Source organism: Cynoglossus semilaevis, chromosome W, assembly GCF_000523025.1.
Source record: "Cynoglossus semilaevis isolate Cse_v1.0 chromosome W, Cse_v1.0, whole genome shotgun sequence".
Taxonomy (NCBI): domain Eukaryota; kingdom Metazoa; phylum Chordata; class Actinopteri; order Pleuronectiformes; family Cynoglossidae; genus Cynoglossus; species Cynoglossus semilaevis.
In genome coordinates this window covers 12,107,630-12,114,597 of record NC_024327.1, presented here as the reverse complement: position 1 = coordinate 12,114,597, position 6,968 = coordinate 12,107,630, and positions in this window count along the sequence as shown.

Below are 6,968 nucleotides of genomic sequence, written 5' to 3'. Positions count from 1 at the left end.
TGAGGTCACAAAGAAGGGCAAGTCAGTCAGATCAGTTGCGAAGGTACATGGGATCTGCCATGTAACACTGAGCAGATACTGCAAATCACTGCAGACGCTGAGAGACCAGGGGTCCAGTGATCTTCCCAGTGTAGGTTACTGAAGCAGCAACAACGTTTTCTCTGAGGTGCAGCAGGATGTGTTGGCTGACTATTTGACTCAGGCAGCAGACCTGTATTATGGACTGACTCCACGTGAGGTAAGCATATGACAGGTTAGTCACGAGAAACCAGAGAAGAATTGAATACTAGCGTAGGTGCCAGGCAAATTGAAAAACTTTTTGTGTCTATGTACTCAGGTTTTCTATTCCACTTTCTTTTAGATCAGACATTTTGCATATCAACTGGCAGTAATATATAACATCAAACACCCACAAACATGGGATGAGAAGCAGATGACAGGGCCTGACTGGTTCACATTCTTTATGAAGCGGAACCCCAGTCTGTCAATGAGGAGTTCAGAGGCAACCAGCCTTACACGGGCCACAAGTTTTAATTGTTACAACTTACCCCAGCATGTGTTACAACCTAGCCCGGTAGTGGGGTAGGTTGTAACAAAGGAACACCATGTATTTGACATCAACTCACAAGGTCTGTGATATTTTTGCAGATGTTTGAATTGGTGCCATTTGTATGTGGGTACTTTGTATAAAAGTTTGAGAACTCTAGCTCAAAAATTAAGTGAGTTACAGGTGCTGAAGCAAAAAGTGTTACAACCATACTTGGTCTCCCCTACGTGTAAGGTATGGTACGGAATCAAGAGTCTACGTACGGACCAACTCTCTTCCCTCTCTTCCTCCCTCCCTCCTCCACACATGCTGCTATTAGCCGCTACTGTATCGTCTGTCTTGAAGGTAAGAACTCATAATTAAAACCACATTTTATTTTATATCACAGGAATCCTTATATACTATAATTTTTTGTGTGTATGTATGTCTCTATAGCAAGTAGCAACATGTTTTCTCCCATTTTTAGACAGCCGGAACGGATTAATTTTTTTTTCTGTTATTTCTAACGGGAAAACATGATTCAAGATACGCGCACCTCGACTTATGAGCTCAGTCCTGGAACAGATTATGCTCGTATCTTGAGGTTCCACTGTACTTAGAAAGCAGTGTAATGCCAAGTGCCAGTTTAGGTCCCGGAGCCAGACTTTGGTGCGACTTGCTGTAATATAGACTATGGATGCTTGTCCAGCACAGCCAGACCAAATTACAGCAAGTTTAAGGGCCGTGTGGCTGCAGGTTTTTGTTCCAACCAACCAAGAGCACATAGTTTGACCAATCAGCTGTCTGAAGACTGAGACCAGTTGATTAAACCTGTCAAATCAGGTGTGCTACTGCTTGGTTGGAACAAAAACCTGCAACCACAGCAACCCTTCGTGGAACAGTTTGGGCACCCCTGCTTTACAGCCATGCGCTACTTCTGAGTGCTGATTGGCAAAGGCTGCTTCAAACAAAGATTCTCCACCAATAGGAGCCATGTGCATGCGCTGCAGTTAATCAAGTCAGATAAGATCAGTGCAGTTTGGATGGTTTTCTCTCTTGCTCTTCTGTTGGTCTCATTATTTGGGCAAAGAAACTAGTTCTGACTGATTCTGTGACCTGTCTCTAAGCGTAACAGTTAGTACCAGTCAGTGCTATCCATACCATCCTGCTATGTAAACCATCAGCATGCACCCCTTTCTTCAGTACTTTTCCATTTAGTACAGCATAACATAAACATTTAATAATAATATAAATTGATATGTAAACTTTATATAAGGAATACATTGTAGATATAGATATTGAATAAATGTATTTACAACAAGGACAAAAACAGCAAACAGCAAACAGCAAAAAGGAGCTCTATTACCACCGTCTGTAACCCTCAGTGTGGGGAAAAAAGAAAATCCCATCTGACTCCACTCATCACTCGTCACCACCAGCACAGAGAGAGGAGAAGGAAGAGCTCCACGGATCAAAGGGTACATGTCTTAGCCTTTAATATTTTACTTTGCACATCTTTATACTTTGGGTCAACAATTTAGTTCATAAGTCTCGCTAAGTCTGTGTCTATTCCCAGTGACTTTTTTGAGAACTGGCCTAGCGATTCTTAAAAGTTAAAGTTAAGCCAAAACCTTGGTAAGTAGCAAAAGATATGTGACAGTAATTTCTGGAATAGCTTCAAATGATGTAAACATAGTAGCCTAAATTTCTTTAACACTTCATTGCTTGGGCTTGGAGTAAATGACCTGGATGACTGATGTAGTGTCCTGCTAAAAATGTTACTGTTTAGAGTCTATAAACGCGTGTTTGTAAATATAGTGGAATGTATGGTAGGTAATTTATTTAGAAAGATGCTAAAATGTCCCATGTTTTTGTCATTGAATGTTTCATGCTGGTTCTGCTGTTTTGGGTAAACAGGTGTCAGTTAGTGATGGGAAGACTGACTCTTTTTACTGATTCGGATCTTTGACTCTCGAACAGTAAAATGAATGAATCGTGAACGAATCTTAAACGAATCATTTCATTCATTTTACAGCAGGTAGCCCTATTGTGGGCATTGTAAAGACTGCTTCCCCCGCGACCCGGTAACGGATAAGTGGATGAAAATGGATGGATCATTGCTTCATGCTGTACTGTCGCTTTCAGAACCTGTTTGCCTCTCATATTATAATCTAGTGTGCTCAAGACTGATGGAGAAATTACCAGAGACAGTCACACCCCCATTCACACCCACCTTTTTACTTCATATCCATCCATATACTCACACACGATTACATCATATGTAATCTGATACTTTTATAAACTCAATAAAAGTGCAGCGCAAGGGTGTGGCTACTCGGAGTTGATGAGGAAGCTGCCAGAAGAGTAAGCTGCACTCTCCCCTTGCAAGTAAAAGATAAAGACCTTTTTTGTGTTGTTACTTTGTTGTCATATATGTTAGAATAAACCTGACATAACTTCGAGCCGGATGCCAACAAACTAAGGATCAGGTGGAGGACGACTGAAGACCGTGCACGGCCAGAACTAGTGTTCTGAGAAAAGACCTGGGGAGTGAATTCTCACTCGGGTCAATTCGTCGATACCTGATCCTGGGCTGCTGATTGACGGCAACTGATACCAGAATAAGATCAACGACGAGGGTGAGAAACATTTTTTTTATTACCAGCACGTGGTTGAAATATGGGTTGGAGTCCCTGGGCAGCAGTCCCTGGAGTACCAAAGGCCTAAAAAGAGTGAATGTGAATGTATGTGACCGAGGAGGAATTGTGATCGAATCAGCGGGCAGTCTGAAACCTACCGGTGTAAACGTACGACTGCTGATCAGTTGAAGTAGATCACAAGAACAACTATTAAGAATATTGTGTTTGTTTGTTGTTGGGTTTTTTTGCGCAGCGTAAAATAACAAAAAGTCAAAATTAAAAAAAATTGAATAAAATAAGAAATCAAAATGAGGAACTTATGTAACAAAAAGACAGATACTCCGGAGTTTAAAGGGGATCTTAAGTACATGTCTAGCTACAATTCAGGTTCTTGTAAACGTTTATATAATTGGCAGAAAAAGTATGGCTTGCCATAAAAGGAGGGGCAAAAGGCAATTTTTAAAAAAGGAAGAGAAGCTTGGGCTGAGTGCGGCTGAATGTTGGCTTCAACAAGCTTGCGCGAGAAATAATGGAATAGAACTAAAACAATTAAAAGCAGAAGCAATGGTTCAGAATAAAAAACTACAATTAAGAAAAAGTAAGTAAGAAAAAACAAAACTATGTATGTCAGACCTAAGGACAATTAGACAATAGCATCAAACAGACATAGTTGATACAGCGACTCCACTTTCAGATAATGCAGATATAGAAGAATGTATGACACGCCCCCCCACCAACCTTTGTATCCAAGTTTAAAAACATTGGACCAACCAAAAAAGAATCCAGATAAATAATAAATAAATGCAGAGTGCAAATTATTTTGGCACCGAATTAAGTAAACTTATTAGGGAGAGATGCAATGTCATAATTACGACTAGCGACTGTACCCGATAAGAATGGTGGAATGACTGTGAAAAGAATAGACAAAATAAACACTGATGTTATGGTTATACAAAGAACAGGCACGCCAAATTATTTCTGGTCATTAGATTTGAACACTGGTCCGCCTTTGAGTGTACCAACAACATTGCTTAGCAAAATAACAGATGTGTTAAAAATGCCAGACCAAATCCAACGGGTCGATAAATTGCATGTAACTTTGCGTTTCAAGCACACTCCAGGGCCGGACGATGATTTTGATATAAAGGTGTACAAACTGAAATCTCAACAAATTCTAATACAAGACATAATAATAGATAAAGACAGCATAGCTGTTGCTACTGTCAAGGTTTCAGAAGAAGCAGAGTACGATGACCCATGTTTCATTGGGTGACTGTCATGGCAACGACTGGGCATGATAGCTACCTCAGCTGCATTCCGCCTTGACTGGTAATGGCAATCAGATAACACCTACTACAGCCCTTCACTGAACTTGTGGAAAATTCCACTCAATTGGGTGGCAAGGGCAACGCCTGCAACACACATAACAGATACAGAGAAAATGTCCTGACTGAAAATGTCCAAATTCTGCTGACAAAAGAAGAAGAGGACCTATTAACAGAGATACCGACAACATTATGGTCACAAGGCAATGCAGATGTAGGACAATTAACAACATGCAGACCAGTGATAAGACCAAACACTGAATATAGACCATGCATTAGACAATATCCAATCAAACCAGACACACAGTTCACAGTTTTATCTGTTGAGCTACTTTTGATACTTCCAAAATTATCTTTGGGTCTAAATTTTAGCCATCATTTTTTTTCATATTTCAGACATTTTCTGAGTAATATTGTCTTTTTAGTATGAATATTTGCCTTCATGGGATATATGTTATGGTTTTCCTTTTAAGGAAAAAATATTATTTATTATATTTGCTATAATTTCAAGTTACAGTGCTACAGTTGTTTTTCATATTTGTTTAGGGCCATGCTGCTACACAGAACACACATGCGTGTCAGGAATGTCTTACGTAATCCCTGTCACTGTTTCAATATCACTTCACATTCCTCTCTGTCTCAGTGGGCAAACACTCAGATTTCGGCCTGCGTAAATGAAAATAGAATTTATAGTTAGTTACCAAAGTGTGTTAAATCAAAGTGTGTTAAATCATAATCTGCTTGTCAGGAACAGGTACTCCTTTGTTGAAGATTTTGCTCTGCACAGGAAATGTCCATCAAGAACTTCCGTTTTAGGAGATCTTGCTTTGCACAGGAAATATCCTGTATGTACTCCTAGAAATGTTTTACGATGTGGTCCACAAAGGATGAAATCTGTTCCTCATCAATAATGTGAATCGTGTGAACTTTGCCCAAAAAGAATGCACACAATGAAAAATAACTGCTCAGCACTTATGTAACTTTCTCAATAAAAGGAGCTGCAGTCCTCATACACTTTGGTGAGCCAACTCTGCGAAGCTGTGCTGTTTCACACACATTCATGCATATGTCAACTCTACTGCATTCACAATGTCATGAGGGCATTAACGGGAAAAGAAGGTAGAGTAAAAGTGAAAAGAAGGTAAAGAGGAAGTGAAAAGAAGGTAAAGAGGAAGTGAGAGAAAGTGAAGAAGAAGTGAAGAAGAAGTGAAATTAAAGTGCAGAGAGATGTAAAGGTCATGTCAGACTGTTTCTAGAGGCAAAAGGAACATTGTGTACAGATGGTTGTTGTTTCAGACACCTTACAGAGGGACTGAAAGCGGCGTTAGCAGTAGTTCTAAATATTTGTCTGAATAATTCTATAGGAGATATTCTGGTGACACATTAAACACAAAATGAGACATGAGTGGGAGGAGCAATATGGGGAATTAGAAGAGGAATGGCAGAGTGAAATATGCAGTGGAGTTGGCAGTGTGGGAACAGGCAGACAATGATAAGGATGTTACACGTTCAAAAAACTGGACAAGTGGAGTTTCCTCTCTTGCACTGTCCCGATAAAGGCCCTGGTAAGAAGAGGGTGCATCAGTCCTTCTCATGCACAGACCTGAACTGTATTCTTGAAAAGAAAAAGAAAAAACATGATATATTATACCATAAACAAAGTATTCACCACCTCTGGATTTAATAATTAAAAAATTGTTCAGTATGTCTAACGTGCTAAACATAATTCACAAGGAAACATGCGACCAAAAAGAGGAAAGTTCCCAAAACCTAATTACCCGTTCCAGGTGCTACATATGGATTTCATTGAACTCAATAAATATGAAGGACAAAAATATTGTTTAGTCATAGTGGACGCCTTTTCAAAATGAGTAAAATTATGTCCATCAAAAGCTGCTATTGCTATTACAGTGGCAAAAGCATTGGGCAAAGAGATTATACCAAGATTTGGTATACCACAAACCATTTACCAGACCAAGTCATATCAAGCATAAGTCAAAAGATGAAAATAAATTTAAAAATCACTATTGTGCTTATCATCCACAAAGTGCAGGGCTTGTGGAAAGAACAAATGGAACAGTGAAATTAAGACTTAAGAAATGTAGAAAAGAAACAAAACAACCATGGACTAAAGTCATAGGGACCTGTACTCCTTTCCCCACCCAGAGTAGTCCGGCAGCGGATCAAATGGCCCCCAGCAACCAGCAAGAGTTTGTGGCAGCAATTCGACAAGGATGTTTGCAAGGTCGTTAGGAGCACGGCAAAGGGTGATGCTGACAGTCGGTTACACACAATGACCACCATCATTGTCAGTTATGCGTCTGAGAGATTCGGCCACGTTGAAACAGCAAGCAGCAGGAAGCCCTTCAATATGAACCACAGAGCCACCAAGATCCATCAGTTACGCCAAGAACTGAAATCCCTCAGGAGACAGTACAAGGCGGCCAGTGAAGAGGAACGCCAGCCTCTAGTGGAACT